This window comes from Mastomys coucha, unplaced genomic scaffold (genome assembly GCF_008632895.1).
Source record: "Mastomys coucha isolate ucsf_1 unplaced genomic scaffold, UCSF_Mcou_1 pScaffold17, whole genome shotgun sequence".
NCBI lineage: Eukaryota > Metazoa > Chordata > Mammalia > Rodentia > Muridae > Mastomys > Mastomys coucha.
The window spans coordinates 18,391,178-18,417,249 of NW_022196899.1; the positions used below are offsets into that span (position 1 = coordinate 18,391,178).

Here is a 26,072-nt window from a genome sequence, read left to right on the forward strand (position 1 = left end):
CTTCCAAAATAATATAGAATGATTAGAGAAACCACACATATGAAGATTGAATCATCTTCAAAAGGCACTGTGTAGTTGACTTTTGAATCCCACAATTTTTTAATAGGAGCAATTGTTTTTATTTTGTAGCTGTATAAAATACTTTTCCTGTTGTTGATCTGATAAAATGTCATGAGATAGGTGATCTAAGAAACAATAGGCTTACTGCAGATCAGTTCAGGATCACAATCCACCACCATATATGAGTCCTGATTTCAAGAGCATGAGAAATCTGGCAACTGTGAGGTTCTCTTTACATTATGTACTACTTCTCAGCCAATTTTCTCCTTTTATGCAGTCCAGGATCTTAACCCAGGGAATGCTCTAAACCATTATCAGGGTGAGTGTTCCAAACTCAATTATTATATCAGGACAGGTTCTCTCTCACAGGAATGGATAGAGGCTAACCTAATCAAAATAATACCTCATGGATGTGCCTGAATGATTGTATCCTGAATGATTTCAGATGGTGTCAAGTAGACTATAAATACAAGAGAGAAAGAGAGAGAGAGAGACAGAGACAGAGACAGAGACAGAGACAGAGATACAGAGAGACAGAGACAGAGATAGAGACAGAGAAAATAAGAAAAGTCAAATGACTTTTAACAAAATAGGGTTGTGGATTCTTTCAACATGATAAGACATAACTATAAAATGAGTATTGAACTAGTAAAACCATTGCATGAATCTCAAAACCAAAGCTTTGAAAGTAAGTAGGTAGTGATGTGGCTAGGGAGTTACATCAGTTGACCAAGTGCTCACCTCACAAGGATGAGGGTCTGAGCTAAGTCCCCAAAGCCATTTTAGCTTGCTGTGGTTGTTGATAGGTATTATCACAGTGCTAAGTAAACAAGAGTATAATAATCTCTGGGTCTTACTAGGCAGGCATTGTAACACAATTGATGAGCTCCAAGTCAAGGAGGTCCTGTCTCAATAGAAGTGAATAACATTCCTGAAGATGACACCTGAAGCTGTCCTGTGGCCTCCACATGCATGTATATATAATAAACACAAGAAAATGCACATATATATATATATATATACATATATATGTACACAGTTTAAAGATCAGATATAAGAAAATATGTGGTGTGATTATTTGTTTATAAAGTTCAATAACAGCCCTACCTAATTCACAAAGTTGGATAATGATCACTGCTTCTGAGAAATAGGATTTATAGCATACAATATATTTTATTGACTAATGGGTAAATAATAGGTGAATGCAACTTTCTAAGCTAGAAAGATGGCTCAGTGGTTAGGAGCACTGACTGCCCTTTTGGAGGTCTGGAGTTCAGTTCCCAACAACTACATATTGGTTCACAACCATCGGTAATGGAATCTGATGTCCTCCCCTGGTGTGTCTAAAGACAAACAGTATACTCATATCAATAAAATAAATAGTTTTTAAAACAGAAAAAAAACCAAATATATAAACTAAACACTGAATTGAGGAGTATGTGTGTGTACTTCACAAAGTTGTACAAATTGTTGTATTGAGCTGATAGTTCTTGTGAAAATTAAATACTATGAGTAAATTACAGAAAATTATTTCTATTCTCCTTCACCAAATCTTTAAAAGCATTTAGCAAAGAAAAGTGCATCCCTTGCAAAGTGTCACCTACTAAATATGAATCACTAAATCATAAAAGAGGCAGAGAAATCATCTTCTCTACGTCAAAGGATGGAGTTTAGGCTAAGAGATAAAAGGAAAGAAGTTGAGGCTCACAGCAGCTCTTGACCCCACAGGCCTTCCAGAACGTCATACCGTGACAGCAGAACACTGATGTCTGACAGTGCCTCTACAGATGGCTGTCTCTGTTAGAAATTCAGGGTTTTCTCTTGTAATACCAGGCTTTCTTCTCATTTTTTCTGACTAATGTTTGAACGTGTATACATATTTCTACGAATAATTCTCAAGAAAAAAAATCCTTCCTTTTGTGAACTTCTAAACATTTTCTTTTAATGTCTGCTAAGGAGTATGACATGAAAATTCAAGAAATGAACAAAGTCAGGAGATGGAGAATATGGTTGCCTTGAAATAAAAATGGTGCTGATATAGTGATCTAGCATTGTGACCAAGTGAATCAGGGTTCCACTTTGACATAGAGACACTATAAATTCTTACTCCTAGGTGGTAAGACAAAGATGAAGACCTGGTACACTTTATATTGTTCTTTTTCTCTAACACATAACTTCAGGAAAGCTGAAAAATATGCATCAATTGGCATGAATAATTCAAGACAAATTCAAAGCACTGAGATTGGAAATCAATGTTCTCTTTAAATTATGAGACAAAGCAGAAAACTGGAGACACAGAACCTGTCAGAGAACAGAATTCTCATTCAAGCAAAACATTCAAAACCAAGTGTTCAAACTATCAAGGTGCCCTTTGACACATAGGATCCATAATCTCTAAAACATACATAATCATCTACCTTTTAAAACACTGTATTTTACCACAGATACAAATTGAATTATATTTCTCTATAGTTCTTAATAATGAAAAATTTATGAGTGGGTCAACCTATACTATTATTTGAAGTTAATAATTTAAAAACAAATATGTGTATTAGACTAATTGATTCTAAAACTCTTTTTAAAAGTTTTTGTGTTACACGATTTATGTATAGATGGGATGCTAGTGCAGGTAAATGCTAGATTATTTTCTTAGCCACAGCCTTGCTGTCTAATATGTAGTACGTTAAATGAATATAAAAATAGTAATTAGTGAAGCTGAAGCAAAAGGTTTCTCAGAGCTAACAGTGTATGCAGCTCCTGCAGAAGACTAAAGCTCAGTTGGTAATACCCATACTCTGTGGTCCACAACTGACATTAACTCCAGTATCAGGAGACCTGACACATCTGGCATATGCAGGCATATGCACACACACACACACACACACACACACACACACACACACACACAGAAAATAGTTTTTTAAGTGTCATCTGTATATCTAATCATAATATTGTTGGTTGCTCATATAAATCTACCACAATATTGCACCAGTGGTCAGTCATTATTGTAGCTCACAAGCTCACAGCTGGTGAGACTATTACTTTATATCCTCTGGATTCAGACCTAGCGCCTCAGAGTGCTACCGAGGCTGCTGTGTACAGATAACGCTTCTAGAAGTGTTCCAGCATGTAGATTATCTTATCCTTATACTTTCCTGAATGTCTGTTATCTTTAGAAGTTGCTATATAACTAAGTCATCTTGAAAGAAGACTTTGACTCATTTTGTGTCCCATTTATCTCTTCACCATTGTCACAACAAGGGGAACAGTGGATATAATCATGTTTCTTGAGATTTTACTAGAAACTATTTGAGCTTTAATTTATTTAGCAATTTTATAGATTAATTGAATACTAACTTTATTACATTGAGATAAGTCTGCTCTGTTTCTAAGTTTTCTGGGACTTATATAATATTGGATTTTTAAAAAGGACTTTATACACCTAAGAAGCTGATTATGAGGTTTCTATCCTTGTGTCTATTGATGTGTTAAAGTATGCTTGCTGATTTTTTTATATAGTACTATGATTGCATCTCTGGGATAAAGCCTAATTGCTTCTGTTGGATAATCTTCTTAAAGTGTTTTAAATTTCAATTTTAAAACTGTGTATGATTAAAAATTTTAAGACATAAAGAACTGAAGAAAATATTTTAAGTTGAAAAGATTTCTCAAACTCATGAAGAGCTAAGATTAATATAGTAAAAATGGCTGTCCTACCAAAACTAATCTAAAGACTCAATGTAATCTTAAAATCCAACACATTCTTCACACATCAAGAAAGTGCAGTTTTCACCTTTACGTAGAAACACACACACACATACAATAAAAATATATAAAACATTTATGAATAATATAACTGAAGGAGATATCACTATATCCAATCTCCTGTTACACTACAGAATTGTAGTCATAAAAATATCATGGTATTAAGTGGAATCAACTGAAGACCCAGACACAAATCTATACAGCTTTAGAATGTGTTTGTTGTTGTTTGGTTGGTTGGTTTGTTTCATAAAGAAGGCATAAATACACACTGGAAGAAATGCAACATCTTATGTCTGCATATAGAAGCATGCAAATAGATCCATACTTATAACCCTGCAAGAAACACAAGTCAAAATGGACCAAAATCCTGCATAAAACTAGATACTCTGTACCCAATAGAAAAGGATGCATGGAATAGCCTTGACCTCATGCACAAACACATAAAAGCTCTCTGAGCAGAAGCCCTTAGCACAAGAACCGGGATAAACAATTAATAAATGGGATCTCATGAAACAGATAAATCTTGGCATTGCAATGGACATACTCATTTGGAAAATGAGAAGCCTTTTACCAACTACACATCTTCTAGAAGGCTAATCTTGAAAATGCATAAAGAAAAACACTAGATATAAAGAAAACAACCCAATTAAAAAATGGTTAACTTAACCATTAATGGTTAATAAACTTAAATGGTTGAGAAACACTTAAACGGGCTGGAGAGATGGCTCAGCCGTTAAAGGCTAGGCTCACAACTAAAAATATAAGAGAAACACTTAAAGAAATGTTCAGTGTCCTTAGCCATCAAGGAAATGAAAGTCAAAACTCCTTTGAGATTCCATCTTATAGATGTTGAATGGCTAAGAAAAAATGACAGCTCATGCCGGCATGGATTTAGAATATAGGGAACACCCAGTCTGCTGCTGGTGAAAACTTATACAGCCACAATGGAAAACAGCATGGCTGCTCCTCATTAATATGGGCATCCTTCTACTTCAAGATCGAACTATACCACTCTTGGGTATCTACCCAAAGTATTTCCATTCCACAACAATGACAGTTGTTCAACCATGTTCATTGCTGCTCTAGTAATAACAGCCAGAAACTGAAAACAATCTAGGTGTTCCTCAACAGAAAAATGTGGTACATTTACACAATGGACTACTACATAGCTTTTAAATGATATGGAATAGGAATATAGATAGATAGATAGATAGATAGATAGATAGATAGATAGATAGATAGATAGACAGACAGACAGACAGACAGATAGATAGATAGATACCAGCTTATACATGGACATTAACTATAAATGATAATCAAGTTACAGCTTCTGAGATCTGGTATAGTGTATTGGAGCAGTGGGGAGAGGGGCAGATAAATATTCTTTGGAAAGGGAAATAGAACATATAGCTATGGATAGATGGAAGGTACTGGAACATGAGGAACAAGTAAAAAATGAGATGAAGAGATGGAAGACCACGACAAGGGAGGCAGTACTAGGAAAGACAGTTAAAAACTGAGAACCATGTCAGGGAATAGAAGTATGGAAAGTAGTTTAGAAACCTAATATAGAATATTAGAATATAGAATATAATAAATAATATAGAAGCCTCCCAAAATATACACATATTAGAATATAGACATATAAGAAGGGAACTAATGAAATATCCAAATTATATAAATATATCATATAATATATATAATATATAAATTACATATTAGTATATATAATATATAATATATCTCCAAATAATAATATATATAATTATATATAATCATACAATTATATATAATTATATACATTTTATAATATATATTAATATGATAGAATTATTTATATTATAGAATATTAGAATATAGAATATAATCTATAATATAGAAGCCTCCTAAAATATAGACATGTAAGAATATAGACATATAAGAAAGGAACTAATGAAATCTCCAAATTATAGGAGAAACGGAGCCTCAGCTGGACCGTCTTCTTACCAAATGAAGCTTCCAATATTAGGGTTTGTTAATACTTAGTGGCTTTGTTGGCCAAAGGGGCCCCATGAAAACTGCCAAACAATATTACAGACCATCACCAATATTGTAGGTAGTTCCCCCCACTAACAGTCAGCAGGCACCATTGCTGAAGACAATGGCTACACAGGGAGAAGAATCAGAATGGGCTTAAGATCCGGAGGGATAGAGACCACCCGAACTAAAGGGCGCTGTAAATCAACATGATGAACAGACACATGTATGGGCCTACACAGATCTACCGAAAATGGGGTCTTAGAGCCGAAAGAGGTGGACATATGACCTCATCATTAACCTGGGAATAATCTCCAAATAATAATGACTTACAACTAAATACTTGGCTTTTTTCAAGGGAGTTACAATGGGGAAACAATGACTCCTAAAAGGAGGTTATATGTGCAGAAGTTGACGTCAGAGGGAAAACATATTCCCCAGCTTCTGTTTACGGTCCTTATCTCGTAATTTCCTCTCAAGTCACTTCTATGAATTTCTTGAGTGTTTATTGTAATCTCTCTTTTTAATATCTAATATTTTCCATCTAATCATCTATCTTTTTCCTTCAGTTTACTTATCTAAATATTGGTTAATATTGTTAGAATTTTAAGATAAATACATCTTTTCATTCCACTATTTTTTGTATATAGTATTCAATTCTATATTGAATTACTTTCAGTCTTTGCTTTCTTTCTGATTTTGAGATTATCATATAATTACAGCAGTTTTCTTCTCTTTTCTCCCTCCAAACCCTTCCATATACCCCTCCGTACTCTCTTTCAAATTAATTTCACCTTTTTTCATTGTTATATGAATACATATCTATTTGTAGACATATATATTTCTAAGTAAAACCTACCCAGTCTATATCTGTTACTTATATAGAAGTCTTCAATAAGCCTTATTTTCATTATTTATTCTTTTGTGAATTTGAATGGTGTTGTTTACTTATTTTTATCATAGACTTCTTGTCCATCATTGATTTAGTAATCTAAGATCACACACATTTCATATGTAAGTATATCATGCTTTAACCTCTCGTTTTTGTGTGACTCCTTAATTAACTACATAGATTTGATGTAGTTTGTTGTTGTTTTCAATTAATTCTAAGAATCTTTAATTTTCTTCCCTCTTTCAAATTTTATTCATTCATCTCTACATGGTGAATTATTTAATTTTTGCATGTTTGTATTCTATCTATAGTTTCTATTGCTATTGATATATATCTTTATATTACCATTGATATGCCAGCTTTATTGTGTTCATATAACATGAAGATATGATTTCAAGTTTCCTTTATCTGTTGAAATTTCCCTTGTGCGATAATATATGGATGATATTTGATAAGATTCCCTGGCATGCTAAGAAATATGTGTATCTAGTATTGGGGGTTAATTGGCTGGTTTTGGTTTTAGATTTAACTTTTATGAGACATTGAGAAGAGTATTGGAGTGGTTTTTTTTTTTTTTGCATTTCTCTCTTTGAATTTTAATTATGTATATACAGAACATATGCTCAATTTTATAATCCATGTATACCATCAATTTGCTAATAAATCAGATATATGAGTTTCTGATAGACTAAACATAGCTTATACCATTAGGAATATTATAACTTCTATCTTTACTAGTAGGAAAAGATGAAACATAATTTCTCTTGATTTATTGCTTAAATTAAGCTTCGAATTCTACTTTTAATCAAAGTGAAGAAAATTGTTTTAAAAATTATATGTTTAAAGAGAACATTGTTGCATTATTTCTGAAATGATCTATAATAATTCCAGTGGAAAATCATGCTTTCTCTATTAATTCCTTAACACATTTTGCACAATTTTAAGTAAGTTAAAAATTAAAATCACAGTAGGAAATGGGATTTATTTTTTAAAAATTAACCATTTATACAAAGTAACACTGTATAAGAATATGTACTGCTACCTAATAGCAATCTTTGTACATTAAAGGTGTGCAGGGAAGCAGGAATGGGTGGTTATATAAGAGAACACCCTCATAGAAAAAGGGAGAGTGAGGATGGGATAGGGAGTTTCTGGAGGGGAAACCAGGAAAAGGGACAACATTGAAAATTTAAATAAATAAAATATCCAATAAAAATAGGGACAAATAACATTAATATGTATTTACTTTAAAATTTCTGTCCAAATCATAGATATTAGAATATAATCATTACAGAGCTACATATAGGTTATTGAAATTTGTGTAATTACAAGGTACTGAACCTGCACAGTTTCAAAGGGTGTAATTTATTTAAAGAATCTGTGAATAAACCAACTTTAATAGTATAGCACCTACTCACCACAAAGTATTCATAGTTATGGGTCTCAGTGATCATGATAGCAAATACTTTAAGATAATTCATTTTTTTCATGAAAAGAATTATTTCATATAGCAAAAAATTAAGGTTTTCTTATTTTATTTCAGATCACCTAAAATATTAAATATCTATTTCTCTATTTCTATGATTGGAACTTGTATTCTCATTAGATAAGTTATCTTGATTTAATATGTCCCTGTAAATGTAATCAACATTTCTATAAATAATTGAAAGCATTGTTACTAATGTATGATAGCTTGACTAATAAATGTCACTCATAGACAAACATAGTTGAACACTGGGTCTCTATTTGGTGGCAGCTTTTGGAGAGTCATGAAATCTTTAGTTGGTGTAGCCTTGCAGGAGGAGGTACATTACTTTGGGTTGGCTTTGAGAAGTTACATATTCACAACACTTTCAGCTTGCTATCTTAGCTTCCTGAGCAACTTAGAGATGTGTTCTCTCTTAAACTCCTACTGTGGATTCCTCTTGTCATTTCTCTCTTGCTATTATGTGCACCCTCTCTAAAGCCAGAAGCCCAAATAAACTAATCCTCCTTGAGATGCTTCAGGCCATAGTATTTTAATACAGTGTGGAAAAGTAATAAGAAATTAAGTAAAAGCTAGAATCTGTTATGTTGTAAGCTTTTTAAATAATTAGGACAGAGTTTTTAATTAGGATGTTCAAAGTTTCTTTTATGTATCCTCATAAAGGAAAAATGTAACATAGATATTAATTATAGCAATTTTTAAACAATAAACATAGAAATAAATTTAAATCTCCTTATATTCTTTACTTTAAGAGAGCATTGAGAAGCTGAACAAAAGTGATTCAATAAGAAAATAGGTTTGCTGCTCAGTCATTTCTGCTGGGTCAGACTCCCAGCTGGTCTGCTCCTGTGAAGACATTGTATCCTGACTCATCCTAGAGGGTCCACTGCAAACCAGAGCAGTTGGTAAGAACAAGTCCACACCCTGAAGTTGCAGAGCTGCCTGCTGGGAGCCCAGTGGCTTCTGTACCTATCATTCAACAAAACACCCACCCTCCTTCCCAATACCACTCCCCTTCCACCCCTTCTGCCCAGTCCTTTCTGCTGGGGCAGACTCCTGGCTGGTCTGCTCCTGGGAAGACACCATATGCTTAGCAATCCTAGAGGGTGCTGCATTCAGAGCAGTCAGACAACGGACCCCTCAGCCTGAGGCATCCCATGAGATGTGCTTCCCACAGGGCAAGAGAGAAAATGACTGCCAGCTTGTCTGCTCTCCTGAAGATACTACAGCTTGAAGGCATGCAGGGCAACTGACCCTACAGACTGAAAGCCTCCCTGGAGTTCTGCTATACACTGGGAAATAGAAATCGCACTCCATAGGCCCCCCCCCTTGAGAACATCTTCACACAGTACAATAGCTTGACCCTTCCACTAAAAGTTTCAACAGTCTGAAGGCCTCCCAGAAGACCTATTGCAGTCAGGGCAACACATCAGCAGCTTAACTGCGCCTCTGAAGAGCCCCCAGTTGGAAGGCCACACAGGTGGTATGCTACATCCAGGGCCACAGGCCTACCTGGAGACCTAAAGCAACCCAGGAACAAGAAAAGACAGACTCCAGACAATCACCCAGACTAACAAACACCAGGGATATCCAGATGGCAAGAGGCATAAGGCCATAAGCAACAGAAACCAGTATACGTGGGCATCATCAGCACACAATTCTCCCACTACTGCAAGCCCCGAATACACCAACACACCAGAATATCAGGAAGCTGACCTAAAATCCTATCTCATGCAGATAACAGAGTCCTTTAAGGGGCATATCTGTTGCTGTCCAGCAGCAACGTTAAAAGAGGCAAGGTACCTAGAAAATGGAGTTAGAAAGAGATAAGAGGAGATAAAAAAGATAGGATGAGGTAGGCTAGCCATACCATACATTACCTACGTGGGAGGATAAAAATTAGACAACACTAGCTGTGGCCACTCAGTCATCTTCACTTTAATGCCTGTCCTTTGTTTCCCCAACAGGTATAATACCTGAGGCAAAACCACTCCCCCCAAGTACATCAGCATGTCAGTCCAATCAGGGACTTCCTTTTTTCTCTTCGGAGGTGGAGCTTCCGTATGTAACTGGAACCAGGTTTGAGGTGTGGCAAATAGCAGGAGATGGGCAGAGAGGTGTGGCTATGAGAGGCAGGCCTTAAACCAGGAGGGTAACAATTCCTCCCTTTGTATTAGAAAACAGACAGAGAGTTCTTTTAGATATAAACAAGAAAGGTCATAGAGCTCGGCACAGATTCTGTATGGGATACATCACAGTGCTTCAGCGGAGAGCTCTGTATACCTCTCTGGTTTTATCGTCTCAGACTATATGACACAGCAAACCGGGCTATAACGTGATGTTGGCAAATATATGTGTCTTGGCAAAGACACAGCCACTTGGCATGTGTCTCTGTCTGGGTTGACTTCACCACCAGATAGACAGACGCTCCTCTGCACCATCCATCCATACAAAATGCCAAGATATGCCTTTAACACTTGCAGAGTCCGGGAGTTGCCACAGTCTCTCTATAATCCATCTTCCGTGATGTCCATGTGAAGCAGCGCTAGTATGCTGATGGGCAGCTGGACGTAGACACCTTAGTTGAGTTCTGGAGTAGTAGCTCCCCAGCTAGGAGCCTTTTCAATGGCTTTGCCTTCAATAGGCCTTTAGTTCAATTGTCAATAAGTAACTTTCATGTTAGAAGCTCCAAGAATGAGCTTAGAGAAAAAAAGCTCCGGGAGTGAACAAATTTTGATTATTTGTAGACTTTGGAAATGAGTCTGTTTGATATAAAAAAACTTAAAATATAAAAATAATAATAACTAGAAGATGCCTCAGGCATTTGGTCGCAAATTAGCAATGCTTAGGCCCAAGGGTTGGCCTCTATATATAGAAGAAAATCAATATTGAGTCTTAGAAAATGGTGGAGTCTATTACAGCCAAACAAACTCTGTTGGCCAATAAAAAATGCTCAGCTAATAGATTTGGCACAAAAACATGTGTATAAAAAGATACTGCATCTGTATCCACTTGGAAAATAAAGGTATAAGGCTACCATTGTGTATCAACACAAAAGGAGCCCTTCCCCAGGTCAAGGTGGAGTTAAAAAAATAAGGTGTTAGTGAGTGGAGTGACACACCATTTCATAAATGATTTTTTAAAACCGGCAAAAGGAAGCACGTCTTTAAACATGAGCAAGACATAAAAGTAGAAGTAAAAACAATAAAGAAATCACAAATAGAGGCAAACCCAGAAATGGAAAAACCTAGGAAAGAGGTCAGTCATTATAGATATAATAGAATACAAGAAATAGAAGAGAGGATCTCAGGTGTAGAAGGTACGGCAGAAGAGATTGTCACAACTGTCAAAGAAAATTCAAAACATAAATAATTCCTAACCCAAAGCCTCCACGAAATGAAAAGACCAAATCTAAGAATAATCAGAATAGAGGAGAATGAAGATTCCCCAATCAAAGGACCTGAAAATGTCTTCAATAAAATCAAATAGGAAAACCTTTCCAACCTAAGGAAAGTGATGGCCATAAAGGTACAAGAAGCCAATAGAACACCAAATTAATGGGACCAGAAAAGAATATCTTCCCATCACATAATAATCAAAGCACTAAATGCACAGAACGAATAAAGAATATTAAAAGCTGCAAGTGAAAAGGGCCAATGAACATAAAAATATAGACCTATCAGAATTACACCATACTTTCAAACAGACTATGAAAGCCAGAAGAACCTGGTCAGAGGTCATGCGGACTCTAAGAGAACACAAATGCCATGCCAGGCTGCTATACCCAGCAAAACTCTCAATCAACATAGATGTAGAAACCAAAATATTCCAGGACAAAACCAAATTCAAACAGTACCTATCTACCAATCCAACACTACAGAGGATCCTAGAAGGAAAACTCCAACACAAGGAAGATACCTGTACCAAAGAAAGGACAGGATATCAAGCATCTCAAACAAAGCTAAAAGCTGAGAACCACAAGCACATAAAGCTACCTACAATAACAAATATATCAAGAACCAACAGTCATCTCTTTTTAATATCTCTCAATATTAATAGACTCAACTCACCTGTAAAATGACATAAGCTAGCAGACTGGATACACAAACAAGATGCAGCATTTTGCTGCATACAAGAAACACACCTCAATAACAAAGACAGACACTGTCTTAGAGAAAAGGGATAGAAAAAGGTCTTCCAAGCAAATGGTCCAAGGAAACAAGCTGGATTTACAATCCTAATGTTCAATAAAATAGACTTTCAACCAAAAATTATCAAGCATGGTGAGGAAGGACACTTCCTATCCCTCAAAGGGAAAGTCCACCAAGAAAAAAAATCTAAATTCTAAACATCTATGCCCCAAATGCAAGGGAACATCTGTAATGTTTCATAAAAGAAACCTTACTAAAGCTCAAAACATACATTGAAACCCACACCATAATAATGGGAGACTACAATACCCTGCTCTCACCACTGGACAGGTCATTGAAACAGAAACTGAACAGAGACACAGTGAAACTATTAGAGGTTATGAACCAAATGGATTTAACAGATATCTACAGAACATTTCACCTTAAAACAAAAGAATACCCCTTCTTCTCAGCACCTCATGGTACCTTCTTCAAAACTGACCACTTAATTGGTCACAAAACAACACTCAACCAATACAAGAAGACTGAAATAATCCCATGCATCCTATCAGATCACTTTGGCCTAAGGCCGGTCTTTACAGCAAAAAACAAAAAACCAAAAACCTGAAAGCTCACAAACATGTGGAAACTGAGCAACTCTCTACTGAACAATAACTTGGACAGGGAAGAAAAACAAGAAAGAAATTAATTTCCTGGAATTTAATGAAAATGTTAACACCTCATGGGATACAATGAAAGCAATGCTAAGAGGAAAATTCATAGCACTAAGTGCCCTGATAAAGAAAGTAGAGAGATCTCACACTAACAACTTAACAGCACACGTGAGAGATCTAGAACAAAAAGAGGTAAACTCACCCAAGAGGAGTAGACTTCAAAAAATACTCAAACTCAGGGCTGAAATCAACTGCACAGAAATAAAGAGAACAATACAACCAACGTAACAAAAAGCTGGCTCTTTGAAAGAATCAACAAGATAGATTGACCCCTAGCTAAACTAACTAAAGGGCCCAGAGGCAGTATCAAATGAACAAACATCAGAAATGAAAAGGGAGACATAACAACAGAAACAGGAGGAAATTCAAAAAATCATCAGATCCTACAACAAAAGCCTATACTCAATAAAACTGGAAAATCTAGATGAAATGGATGGTTTTCTAGACAGATGCCACATTCCAAAGTTAAATCAAAGGCAGGTAAACTATCCAAATAGGCCCATATCACACAAGAAATAGAAGTCATTAAATACCTCCCAACCAAAAAGAGCCAAGGGCCAGATAGATTTAATGGAGAATCCTACCACACTTTCAAGGAAGACCTGATACTAATTTTCCTCAAATTATTCCATAGTATAGAAACAGAAGGAACTCTACCTAACTTGTTCTATGAAGCCACAGTTACTCTGATACCTAAACCACATAAGGACACAACAAAAAAGGAGAACTTCAGATCGATATTGCTAATGAGTATCGATGCAAAAATGCTCAATAAAATTCTTATTCTTGCAAATTGAATCCAAGAACACATCAAGACCATCATTCACCATGATCAAATAGTCTTCATCACAGGGATGCAAGATTGGTTTAATATTTGAAAAGCCATTAACGTAAACCACTATATAAACAAATTCAAAGAAAAAAATCACATGATCATCTCCTTAGATGCAGAAAAAGCATTTAACAAAATACAACACCCCTACATGTTAAAAGTATTAGAGAGATAAGGAATTCAAGGCCCATACCTAAACATGATAAAAGCAATTTACTGCAAATCAACAGCTAATATCAAATTAAATAGAGGCATACTTGAAGCAATCTTACTAAAATCAGGGACAAGACAAGGATGAGCACTCTCCCCATATCTATTCAATATAGTATTCAAAATGCTAGCTAGAATAAGACAACAACAAAAAAAAACCAAGGGGATACAAATTGGCAAAGAAGAAATAAAGGTATCACTATTTGCAGATGATATGATAGTGTACATAAGTGACCCCAAAAATTCTACTAGAGAACTTTTCCAGCTGATAGACAATTTCATCAAAGTGGCTGAATATAAAATTAACTCAAATAAAACAGTAGCCTTCCTTTATACAAATGATAAAAGGCTAAGAAAGAAATTAAGGAAGCAATATCCTTCACAATAGTAAAAAATTATATAAAATTCATTGGTGTGACACTAACCAAGCAAGTGAAAGATCTTTTTGACAAGAATGTCAAATCTCTCAAGAAGGAAATTTAATGTCTCAGAAAATGGAGAGATCTCCCATGCTCATTGATTGGTATAATTAATATAGTAAAAATGTCCATCGTACCAAAGGCAGTCTACAGATTCAATGCAATCCCCATCAAAATCCCAACACAACTCTTCAAAGACATGGAAAGAGCAATTCTCAAATTCATCTGGAAAGGCAAAAAAACAAAACAAAACAAAACAAAACAACAACAAAAAAACCCAACATAATAGCCAAAACAATTCTTAACAATAAAAGAATGGCTGGCAGAATCACCATTCCTGATCTCAAGTTTTACTACAGAGCAATACTGATAAAAACTGCATGGTATTGGTACAGAGCCAGATACATTGATCAATGGAATAGAATTGAAGATTCAGAAATAAAACCACACACCTACAGACACTTGATCATTGACAAAGAAGCCGAATATATACAATGGAAAAAAGAAAGCATCTTCAATAAATGGTGCTACCCAATCAATGGACAGAAGCAGCTGACTTCTGTTGTTGAATTAGAGAAAGCTGAAAGAAGCTGAGGAAAAGGCCAATACTGTAGGAGGACCTGCAGTCTCAATTAATCTGGACCCCAAGATCTCTCAAATACTGGACCATCAAACAGACAGCATATACCAGCTGATATGAGGCTTCCCCCCCACACACAGTAGATGAATGCCAGGTCTCTGTTCATCAAGAGACTGGAGGCCCCAGGGATTTTAGAGGTCAGATGGGGTGGAGGCTGGCAGGTGGAGACATCCTCATGGAGACAGGGGCATGGAGAGGAAGTATGGGATGTGGAAAAGTAGGATGGTGGACAGCATGGGTTGGAGTTAAAATCTGGAGTGTAAAAAATTAATTAATTAATTAAAAAATAGGTGTAACTGAATTTAAAAAGTAGTAACTTTAATAATAAAAAATTATAGCAGCTATTCTAAGGAAATATAAAACATTGTGCCAAATTTAGGGGAATTAACCTTGTTAATATTAAAAAATAACGCTGTAATTGTTAAAATTTTTCTCTATACTACATAGCTAAGGAAATTTTTGGTTTTGGTATGGCTAAGCCAAAGCCTGTGACCTACCACTTATTAGGTTTTCATCCATTCTGAACTTCAGGAGAAATACAAACATACAAATAAGGATTCTGAGCTTACAAGGAATATGCATGTTTTGCATCCAACCTGGACATCAATCCTGTTTACTAGGGGCCCCAAACAGTTCCATTTCACAGCACTAAGCAGTAACTAATCTGAAAAATATTCTTTCCCTAACCTATCAAGCACGGAAATCCTTGGACTTAATAGAAAGAACCCAGGATGAAATCATAACATATCCTTCAGTAATTATTCTTTAATATTAAACACAAAGATAAATTAATTCACAAAGTTGCACAGTTATGAGCTGGATAATAATATTTCCTTAGAATAGAATGTGATACTCAATGATATTAATGAGAACTAATGTGACAAACTAAGTTTTGACATTAAATACTTTTCCTCAAAAGTCATCTGCAAGAGATGCAACCGAGGAAGACACTGAGGACGAGGCAAAGATTTTTCTTAAAAAAATAATTACAGGTTTGTTGTGGCCACAAATGAACAATTTTAGTAACCACTGAAATTAATTAAGTTGGATATTTTCATGTAAGCAAAGCTAATTAAAAGGAGGACCTATATACATGCAATGAGCAGGGTTTTTTTTTGTATAAAACAAACATCAATAATTATATGTGATTATTATTGAGGTTTTAATTGTTTTATTATTGATTTTTGAGAGTAGTAAATAGTTTTTCTATTAAAAATCTTCAAAGAAATTACAGACTTACTTTTAATATTTCTTTTTATAAAAGACTAATTATATTTATAAAAACATTTATAGGTTAATGGTTTCTTATTTAACTCAGAATGTTATTACCCTTGTTCCAAAATAAGTGCACATCTCTTGGCATTAGTAGTGGAAATATTATGTTTCTATGTTTATTAAAAAGGTGCAATGGGTTTTCTTCAAAACTGAACTGTCAAGAGGGAATTATTATTCATTTAAATGGATCTATCTTGATAAAACAAGATGAATCAGAGATGTCCAATAATTAGATTTTAAAAAATATGTAACAATTTTCACAAATCAACCTTTCACACTCTCAACATTGTAGCACATTATCTTTGTAAAATGATAATAAGGATCTATCAAAACCAAATCATGAGGTGTTAATAAATATTATGATCTTGAGCAAATCATGCTATATTTTTGTGACTTGACAAATAAGGAAGACATCCTAAAGTAAAGATACTATTTGAAGATTATTCAGGAAGAATACATATTTTAACACTGAATATATTAAGTTTACTCAGTGAAAATTGAATTTTGTCTGTCAAAATGGGTTAAAAAATATTGTAAACTAAACTAAATAAATCCACAGTGATGCAATTGAAATATTTTCTCTTTTATATTTATCTTTAAAAGGTAAAATATGTTTCCTTATTATAAGCAGATTTATAAACATGAAACTGGAAAATATTCTCAAAAATGCTAAATAACACACAAAAAAGAGTTTCTGATTAAGTAAAGGGGCTTATAAGCATAGAAAGCATTCTTTCATTTGTCTGTTTTAACTGAAAATATTTGTTGTGTTCTGTATGTTCAGATTTCCTACAACCATTTCAAAATTCTATCTCACAGAATTACATGGGATAGTAAATGTTTCAATGTAACTCCCTGGAGGACATTCACAAATAGAGATGAAATGGAAGTCAGGAGAGCTACAGTGAGGCGGTAGGCACTGGCCACAATAGGAGCCCACAGGTCTTCGTAGGCCAAGGGTGCACTGCTAAGAATAGAAGCTATTGAAAAGAATGACAGTAGATGGGGCCTGGGAAGATGGCTTTGTTTCTTTGTGCCAAAAACAGCCTCAGGGACAAATGGATGAGCATCCCGACTTCTCTGCACATCCACCTTCTGAAAAATAGGCTATACCTTAACAACTGAGCATAGACGTTTGAAGGATTCCTGATTCTGGGTGTTTAAGTGCTATTCTGGTGCATGTGGAAAAGGAGAGAAGGAGACCTAAAAAGAGCAAACTGAATGGGCAGAATTATTCTTTGAACTACTAACCTAGGACTGAAAATCGAAAAAAAAAACGAGTCAGATACTATTTAAGGGTTCACCCTCGTAAGTAAGCTCTTTCCTGTCTTGTAGTCAAACATATACACTTTCAGGAAAATGAACAGGATCTAAAGCAAAGTGAAGATAATATGTAGATAACACCATAACAGCTTCCAAATCCTTAAAATCAGAACAGAAAAGTGTATCTAATGAAAATGATTGACTTCACACAATAAAAGTAGAAGCATCTCATATTTGGAAGTTTTCATAATAGTAAGTAACACTCTTAAATGGTAGAAGAGAGAAAATGCAAACACCAGAAAAATAGTGAATACTGTGTTTTTGGAAACGGATACCTTTTAGTTTAATATTTTGTTAAGTCTCTGAAAAATTCATACGATGAATTTCAAGTATATAATACCCTTTACTCCAAGATCGACTCCTATCTTTATATCTTAACTATCAGAATTTCCAAACTCACAGCATCTTTTATTAAAATAAACAATTAGGTTCAAATGGCCTGTGCCCATATACTTCTTTGTCTGGGGTCATCCATTGGTGCCTGCCAACACAAGACAATATTCAGTCTTTTTTTTTTAATTGAAAAAAAAAGAGAATATTCATTCTTAGAGAAAAAAGGCCATCCTTCAGAATCCATCTATTGTTCATATTCTTCAGATTATGGTGTTGTGTTTGTTTAGTTTTGTCAGCTTGATACAAACTGGAGTCATCTAGCAAGAGCCTTAGCCAAGGAAATTCCTCCATAAGATCAAAGTGTAGGCAAGCCTGGAGGTATATTCTTGATTAAGAGTCTATATTTGATTATCTAGTCAGCGCCACCTTGGGCAAGTGGGTTGTTTAATGAAGCAAGCCGAGCATCCTGGTCTTGTCCCCAGTCTCAGTGGGAGTGCTTCAAGTATGTCTCCATTTAATTAGATACTGGCTGTTGGTTTGCAGTAAGTTGCTTTTATTATGTTTAGGTATGGGCCTTGAATTCCTGATCTCTCCAATACTTTTAACATGTAGGGATGTTGTATTTTGTCAAATGCTTTTTCTCCATCTAAGGAGATGATCATGTGATTTTTTTTCTTTCAGTTTGTTTATATAGTGGATCATGTTAATGGATTTTCATATATTAAACCAACCTAGCATCCCTGGGATGAAGCCTGTTTGATTGTGGTGAATGGTCTTGATGAGTTTTTGGATTCGGTTTGCAAGAATTTTATTGAGCATTTTTGCATCGATATTCATAAGCAATATCGATCTGAAGTTCTTTTTGGTTGGGTCTTTGAGTGATTTAGGTATCATAGTAACTGTGGCTTCATAGAACAAGTTAGGTAGAGTTCCTTCTGTTTCTATTTTATGGAATAATTTGAGGAAAATTGGTGTCAGGTCTTTGAAAGTATGGTAGAATTCTGCACTAAATCCATCTGGCCCTGGGCTTTTTTTTTTTTGGTTGGGAGGTTTTTAATGACTACTTCTATTTCTTGTGTGATATGGGCCTGTTTAGATAGTTTACCTGCTCTTGATTTAACTTTGGTATGCGGCATCTGTCTAGAAAACCATCCATTTCATGTAGATTTTCCAGTTTTGTTGAGTATTGACTTTTATAATAGGATCTGATGATTTTTTTTGAATTTCCTCCATTTCTGTTGTTATGTCTCCCTTTTCATTTCTGATGTGTTCATTTGGATACTGCCTCTGGGCCCTTTACTTAGTTTGGCTAGGGGTTTAATCTATCTTGTTGATTCTCTCAAAGAACCAGCTTCTGGTTTTGTTGATTCTTCATAGTGTTTCCTTTGTTTCTATTTGGTTGATTTCTGACCCAGGGAGTTAAGAGGTCAGGTAAGGTAGGGGACGAGGGCATCCATGTGGAGACAGAGGGGTTGGAGAGGAGGTGTAGGATGGGGAGCAGTTGGAGGGTGGATTGAGGGGGCGGGCAAAGATAGATGTGTAAAAAATTAATTAATAAAAGATGAATAAAGGAGCTATCAAAGGAAAAAAAAAGGCAAGCTGAGTGAGCCATGCAAAGCAAGCCAGTAAGTTCTGTCCTTCACAGCTTTGGCTTCTTTCCTCCTTCCGGGTTCCTACCTTGACTTCTTCCTTACCTTCTTCTATTCATGATGCCCTGTAGCCAGAACACTTAAGCCAAATTAAACTCTTGCTCCCCATGTTTCTTTTGGTTATAATTTGGATATAATCACAACAATAGAAAGCAAGCGAGGAAGGTAACTTGAGAGATAGCCCTCCTCCCATGACTTGAAGTCACTTTTTCCAAAATCATTTGAAACAATAAAAATCAACATGTCTACAGTGCCATTAATGCACATCACTGAGGTGATGATGGCATGAACATCATGCTTGATGATGACATAGTTGAACATGTGCAAACAGAAATAGCAAGATAGGCACTGTCACTAATAATAATAATGAGATACTCTGAAAGAAGTATGTTGGTTTTAGACATGCAAAATATGTTTAAAACATCTGTGTATTTTAAATTGATAAAGATAGTAGCTTAGGTCATATTTACTTATTTATTTTAATTGTATTTAATCTTTTTTCATATTCCATAAATTTTATCCCCCTCCTGGTCCACCATCTCACTGTTTCACCTCCCATATCTCTTCCCCCATGTCATTTTTATTAATGTTGTAATTCTAGCATCTAATTGTTTATATAGATTATTTTCAATATAAAGCAAGTCACATTAGACTATATGAAACATTTTAGTTTTCATCCTAATTCAATATGATCTTGATATTAGTTTTATTAAAATTTGTAGAATTTTAATAATTTAATTTTAATTTTTTTTAAAGGACACTTGTTAATAGTGATAAAAACCACCATTTGTTATTTACTCAAGTTTGTTATCACAAACTTTCTGTATAGAATCTTTATTGTCACATGAACAAAATCATATTTGTGAGAAAAAAAAAGTTACAATTTATCTCCTGTGAGATGGCATTCTCAGCCCCCTGCTGTATAAAATACTTTATAAAATATAAAGTACCAAACGAATTCTTTACACAGCTGACGTTATTATTCATAATTAATGAAGAATCTAAAAGCCTATCCCTTGTTCCTTACCTCTACTTGACAATATCGCCCCACAAAAGAAAGAGTTCCCTTCCATTTAGATTTCACCAATTTTGAATTTAGGAAATAATAGTATTTTAGAAAGGACTGTGCCACAGGGTCCATTATGGAAGGCAGAAAAAGCTTCCAAATGTGAGTTTTGCAGACTACCTCAAAAGCACAGGTCTGAGATGCTCCTTAAAGCACCACCACCAGTCGTTTTTTCAATTTTCATGTAACTGACGTGTTGGAGCGAGCGATTTCATAGGCTTCCTCACAGCCCTGATGGAAAGAGATCCTGCAGAATGCTCTGGTTACCCTTTTAAGCTACACACCAGACAATCCATGACTAATTATAAAATTGTCGAGAAATTCATTAGCCTCTGTTTAATCTTGGTCTATGCACCACTATTATTGTTGTTATTATTATTAAATTCTTTGTACATTTATGTGTATGCACATGCACATGTCACAGGTTGTTCCTGGATGGCAGAGAACAACTTTGTGACGTCAGCTCTCTCTTTCCATATTTGTGTGAATTTTCAGGTCATCGTGCGTACATAGCAACTGGAGCCATCTTACTGGCCCCTAATTAGATCTTCAAAACGAACCTAGCTGAAGACATAAAAGATGCAATCGACATTTACAATAGGCAGAAGAAAAGCATCTGATTGCTAAATGTTCTGATAGAGACGAAAGCTAGAAAAAACAAACAAACAAACAAAGAAAAAAATCCCCAAACCAACAACAACAGAAAAACATATCCCAAATAAAACTGCAGTTGGAAGGAACTGGATGGGAATCTCTTTTTGTATGCAACACAGTACTCATACCACAAAGGCTTGAGACAAAACCTCAATGGGACTGGGAGGAGGAATGAGAAGGAAGATAAAACATGTCTCCACTCGCAGATTTAATGTTATAAATCAGTACCAAGACTTTTCCAATGTTAGTACCTCGGTTCACATTTTATTGAGTTTTTAGCTAATGACAAAGAACATCTTCAAATTTCAGTTTGTTATATTCTTGTTAAGTCTTTTCTAAGTGCCTCTATAAACTCTAGCAACTCTTACGTCATTGGGACATAGAAATGCTATATCACTAATTTAAGAACTGGATCTACCCTTATTCCCCATGAAACATTGCCTAGTGTCAACACAAAGGTTCCCCTGTGCACAGAAGGCACACTCCATGCATTTTCATCTATTTTACTTGTTGCTAAGGCATTTGTTTATACAATTTTCTTTTGTACTAAATTATAAAAATTTCCAAAGAGAGAAAAAGGTTTGTGTGTGTTGTATCTTAATGGCTGCTTTATGGACGGAAAGACAAAGCAGATAAACTAAAGCCAACAGATGAACACAACATGGCAAGCATCCCAGACTGAAGAAGTGAGAAGAGAAGGAAGAGCACTGAGTGCAACTGTAGCTCGCAGCATCTACTGCATGAGCTACACTGTTTATGGGTCACGGCTACTGCATAAGCATGCTAGAATGTTTCCTGCTGGGGTCCACAATAAACATTGCTATTCGTAATATTTTTTTTTCAGATGATTGGGAAAAGAGCAGCTGTGTAAGAATTTAGAATATGCTCCTCTATAATGACTGTCATTAGTTCTTCAAAAACAGTTCCTTAATTTACGTTTCTACTTGCAGAGTGTAGGAGTCCCATCTCCCCCACAACCACAGCAGCATCTATTCTCTTTTTCTGTGATATTGGGGGTTAGCGTTGATTCCAGTGTGTTTTTCTTACATTCTCTTGACAATTACTGCACTTCTCAGACAGTTACTGGCCATTTTGGTACTCTGTTCAGTAAACTACTAAAACATTTTCTCTCATTCCTTTTATATTTTTTAATTTTTCTAATTTATTTTTTAAAGATTTCTTTGAGAATTGTATGTATTTTGATCATATTCTCTCTACCTGCAACTCTCCCTAATTCACCCCCTTCCATCCCCACCCACTTTTGAATCCTTTTGGGGGATTCCTTAACCACCGATTTGTGCTGCCCAAATATTCCTAGATAGGCAGTCTTCTAGTAGAGTGTGGAATATTGAGAGCCTGGGTTCTTAGAGAAAACTCACTTTATTTCCAAGCAATTGCTTGGAGTTACAAGTTTTTTTTTTTTCTTTGTTTGTTTGTTTGGTTGGTTGGTCGGTTGGTTGGTTTTGGGTTTGTTTGTTGTTGTTTTGTTGTTGTTGGGTGTTTTTGTTTTTTGTTTTTTGCTTATGGATTGCTTATGAGTTATGGAGATTGACTTGGGTTGTGTGCATAAGTGCTTTTTCCTTGCAGGGATTCAGGCTGACTTGAATTTTCACAAATTTTTCAAGGTCACTATGAGCTGCCTTACAATGTCCATAAAACAATGGCTCTTTTTAGTCATCCACTGCCCTGGATTCATGTGCTCTTTCTGTCCCCTCTTCCTCAACGCCCCCTGAGACTTGTTTGGGAAGTTGTGGTATATATGTTTTCTGAAGAACTGAACATTGTGAATTATCTTATTTTTCTGCATCCCAGCCCTCCAGGGGTCTCTGCATGAATTGCCATCTAAGCAGTTAGAAGCTTTTCAGATGAAGAATGAGAGATGAAGTGATCTTTATATTCCAAGTGAAACACACGTACCTCTAGATTGAAAGCCGTTATCCACAGATTAAGGAAAACTTTTTAGATTTTCTCTTATGAGTCTGTTTTCCTCACTCAGAATGACTGTTTTCAGCATCATTCATTTACCTAAAAATTTCATTTTTTAATTAATAACCTCATAATATTCCATTGTGTAAATATACCACATTCTCATAATTAATTCATCAGTTGATAGACACCTAGACTGTTTCAATTTCCTGGCATTTATAAATAAAGCATCAATGAACATAGATTATCAGGTATACCTATAGTAGGATCTGGCATCCATTGGGTATATATCAAAGAGTAGTAGATAAAGCTGGATCATACAGTAGATTTATTTTTAGTTTTTGGAACACCCATACTCATTTCTATAGTGACTCCACCCATCACTATAGTCTGGAATAAAATAAAAAAGCAGCTTTATAGATTTATATATATCTATCATAATGATTGATATATATAAATTATATATATATATGATATTCTATCATATTTAAAAAATTGTATATATATATATGTGTGTGTGTGTATGTGTGTGTGTAATTTGTATATTTTATTTATAATCTTTGTGTAATATGTAATTACATACATTTTTTTCTTTGTGTAATATGCATTGTAAATATATTCTCCCATTCAAGGTTTTTCTTCTATCTTAATAATGTCTTGCATTTGGTAAAAGTTTTAATTGTTTGTAGCATGAATGTTTTCAAGTTTGAGTTCCCTGTTCCATATTGAAGAAATATTGGTAAATCACAAAGATGTGAAGATATTAAAACATACAAAGGAAAAAGCCCCAAAGTCTATGGTTAGCTATAGGACAGGTTCAATAAGAGAAGCTACTTCTTCAATCCTGCTTAGTAATAGCAAGGTTGATACATCATGTGTTAGTACATCTTTCAGCCTTATGGATAAGCCGAAGACTGTGGTTAATTTGTATTGTAATTGTGCAGCACAAACTAGAGCATATTCAGACCTACACTGTAACCCCAAGCTAAGAAAGCCCATTGCTTTCTCCTAAAATGATTAGCTATTCAGAACTACCACATTCCCCAGAAACCCAATATGGCTCAGGTACAAGACAGTCTCCTGGGGCAGCAGAGCTGTTCTCCTGGATGCTGAGCCTGGAGGGTTGTCCGTACTCCTGAACCCCCTCATCCTGTTTTCATCCCAACTTCCCATCATTCTTCACAGTTTCTGTCTGGAACAGATAGACAGGACCTCTTGGGAAACCTGTGATAATATTCACTATTTATGATAGGAAATGACTAGTGTTTTGGAAATTTTAATTTAGTTTCAATCATATTTAAAAATTTGTAAATACCTTTTTAGAGATTTACTTATTTATGTATTTTATGTATGTGAATATATTGTATGGTTGTGACCAACATGTGGTTGCTGGGAATTGAACTCAGGATCTAAGGCATACAAGGGCATGAGATCTCATTATACATGGTTGTGAGCCAACATGTGGTTGCTGGGAATTGAACTCAGGATCTAAGGAAGAGCAGTAGTGCTCTTACAGGCTGAGCCATCCCTCCAGCCCCTGTAAATATTTTAATATTAACGAAAACCATGATGGATACTGCCCCTCCATTTGTTACTCAAACTCTCTACCAATGCCTCCAACTTTTCTATCCCCACTTCATTTGTTCTGTCTCTCTTCCTTTAACAACCGTGGAATCTGTTTGTGTAGCTTGTACGTGCAGGAATGTGCCATCATGTATGGGAGCACTAGTAACCTTTCCTTGGCTGCTTCCACTGCTAATGGAGCCCTGGATAGGGCAATTTCATGAAAACCTTCCCCCTCTTTGCTGGAATACTGGCTTGCTTTGTTTTGCATAAGTTTCATGCATGTACTTGCAGTCATTGTGAGTTCATATGTGTATCTGTGCTCCTATGTCTGACAAATACTATTTTGCTATAGACATTTACAGTGTCTGGCTTTTACAGTGTTTCCATGTACTATTCTATCATAAATTCTGGGCCTTGCATAGAGGATGTTAGGTTTAGAAGTCCCATTGTTATCTGAACATTGTGTAGCTTCTTATTATCTGAATGTTGACTGTGGTTGGTTTCTATGTTGATCCCAGTCTTCTGCTTATCTATAAGGCAGAAAGATGCACTAGCACATACGTTATCCACTTTATAGTTATTAAGAGGAATCATAGAAGTAGGTTCTCTTATGGGCCCTGTTGCATAACTTAGCCATGGGATTTTGGGCTTTATGATTTGTATGCAGTATATTTCAATAAAGTTTAGTTTAAATGTTTGTTTAAAGATAAAGAAGACAAGAAAGATGACATGCATCTAATGCATCTGTAATCCAACATTTATGAAGCAGAGGAATCAGGAACCTGAATTGAAGGACAAAACAGGCTATATGGCAAGACTCTCTCTCAAAGGCATTTAGCTACTTAGACAATAAGTAAATGTTGATGAAGAAGCCATTAATTGAAATGTGGGTGAGGAAAAGGTAATACATACATACATACATACATACATACATACATTACATACAAAGGTGTGTGTAATATACACATATATATATAACTATGTATGTATATACATATATGAGTACATATATATATGTGTATACAAGTATATATGTATACATACACACTCATATATATGTGTGTATATAGATATACACATACATGTATATATATAT

General features: G+C 35.2%; 1 long non-coding RNA gene across 1 annotated transcript in view; it reads right to left on the bottom strand.

Moving 5' to 3' along the window:
- Positions 1-26,072, bottom strand: part of LOC116095004 — a 221,925-nt gene that overhangs the window by 137,279 nt on the left and 58,574 nt on the right. The window contains exon 2 of the long non-coding RNA XR_004120395.1: positions 23,402-23,509. This is a non-coding gene — a long non-coding RNA (uncharacterized LOC116095004). The remainder of the gene's footprint in view (positions 1-23,401; positions 23,510-26,072) is intronic.